The sequence below is a fragment of the Durio zibethinus genome, unplaced genomic scaffold (assembly GCF_047325235.1).
Source record: "Durio zibethinus cultivar Kanyao isolate XHJ-2024 unplaced genomic scaffold, ASM4732523v1 HiC_scaffold_262, whole genome shotgun sequence".
Classification (NCBI taxonomy): Eukaryota; Viridiplantae; Streptophyta; class Magnoliopsida; order Malvales; family Malvaceae; genus Durio; species Durio zibethinus.
The window spans coordinates 1-2,500 of NW_028322885.1; positions in this window are offsets into that span (position 1 = coordinate 1).

The following is a 2,500-nucleotide window of genomic DNA, read 5'->3' on the forward strand; positions in this document are numbered from 1 at the left end:
TGAGACTCGTAATTAATCTGTTAAAGGATACATAATTTTGAAAAAAAAAAAGAATATTTTTTTTTTCCATTAGTAACTCGGTGATATCATTTGATTACTTCTAACTTCGAAATTTGAATATTTTTGAAATATTTGAGAAAGATTAAAAGATTAATAATAGAAAATTCCAGTTAACTTTGTAATATCTTGATTGTATTATTGCTCCCTTTCCATCAAAAGAGATAAGAGCCGGTGAATCAGAAACGATTAATTAAGAAAGAATAAGAAAAAAGTTTTTATGGAGCATACATATCAATATTCATGGATCATACCTTTTGTGCCACTTCCAATTCCTATTTTAATAGGAATGGGACTCCTACTTTTTCCGACGGCAACAAAAAATCTTCGTCGTATGTGGGCTTTTCCCAATATTTTATTGTTAAGTATAGTTATGATTTTTTCGGTCGATCTGTCTATTCAGCAAATAAATAGAAGTTCTATCTATCAATATGGATGGTCTTGGACCATCAATAATGATTTTTCTTTCGAGTTTGGCTACTTTATTGATTCACTTACCTCTATTATGTCAATATTAATCACTACTGTTGGAATTTTTGTTCTTATTTATAGTGACAATTATATGTCTCATGATCAAGGATATTTGAGATTTTTTGCTTATATGAGTTTATTCAATACTTCAATGTTGGGATTAGTTACTAGTTCTAATTTGATACAAATTTATATTTTTTGGGAATTGGTTGGAATGTGTTCTTATCTATTAATAGGGTTTTGGTTCACACGACCTGTTGCGGCAAACGCTTGTCAAAAAGCGTTTGTAACTAATCGGATAGGCGATTTTGGTTTATTATTAGGAATCTTAGGTTTTTATTGGATAACGGGAAGTTTCGAATTTCAAGATTTGTTCGAAATATTTAATAACGTGATTTATAATAATGAGGTTCATTTTTTATTTGTTACTTTATGTGCCTCTTTATTATTTGCCGGCGCAGTTGCTAAATCTGCGCAGTTTCCCCTTCATGTATGGTTACCTGATGCCATGGAGGGGCCTACTCCTATTTCGGCTCTTATACATGCTGCCACTATGGTAGCAGCGGGAATTTTTCTTGTAGCCCGCCTTCTTCCTCTTTTCATAGTTATACCTTACATAATGAATCTAATATCTTTGATAGGTATAATAACAGTATTATTAGGGGCTACTTTAGCTCTTGCTCAAAAAGATATTAAGAGGGGTTTAGCCTATTCTACAATGTCCCAACTGGGTTATATGATGGTAGCTCTAGGTATGGGGTCTTATCGAGCCGCTTTATTTCATTTGATTACTCATGCTTATTCGAAGGCATTGTTGTTTTTAGGATCCGGATCCATTATTCATTCCATGGAAGCTATTGTTGGATATTCTCCAGATAAAAGCCAGAATATGGTTTTTATGGGCGGTTTAAGAAAGCATGTGCCAATTACACAAATTGCTTTTTTAGTGGGTACACTTTCTCTTTGTGGTATTCCACCCCTTGCTTGTTTTTGGTCCAAAGATGAAATTCTTAGTGACAGTTGGTTGTATTCACCGATTTTTGCAATAATAGCTTGGTCCACGGCCGGATTAACAGCATTTTATATGTTTCGGATCTATTTACTTACTTTTGAAGGACATTTAAACATTAATTTTCAAAATTATAGTGGCAAAAAAGGTAGCTCCTTCTATTCAATAAAACTATGGGGTAAAAAAGAAGAGCAAACAATGATTAACAGAAATTTTCCTTTATCCCCTTTATTAACAATGAATAATTTATTAACAATGAATAATAATGAGAAGCCATATAGAATTGGTGGTAATGTAAAAAAAGGGGCTCTTATTACTATTACGAATTTTGGCTACAAGAAGGCTTTTTCTTATCCTCATGAATCGGATAATACTATGTTATTTCCTATGCTTATACTGGTTCTATTTACTTTTTTTGTTGGAGCCATAGCAATTCCTTTTAATCAAGAAGGAATACATTTGGATATATTATCCAAATTATTAACTCCATCTATAAATCTTTTACATCAAAATTCAAATGATTTTGAGGATTGGTATCAATTTTTAACAAATGCAACTTTTTCAGTGAGTATAGCTTGTTTTGGAATATTTACAGCATTCCTTTTATATAAGCCTTTTTATTCATCTTTACAAAATTTGAACTTACTAAATTCGTTTGCAAAAAGGGGTCCTAAAAGAATTTTCTTGGATAAAATAATATATTTGATATACGATTGGTCATATAATCGTGGTTACATAGATACGTTTTATTCAATATCCTTAACAAAAGGTATAAGAGGATTGTCCGAACTAACTCATTTTTTTGATAGGCGAGTAATCGATGGAATTACAAATGGAGTAGGCATTACAAGTTTTTTTGTAGGAGAAAGTATAAAATATGTAGGGGGAAGTCGCATCTCTTTTTATCTATTGTTGTATTTATTTTATGTATTCATTTTTTTAGTAATTTACTACTTTATTTTA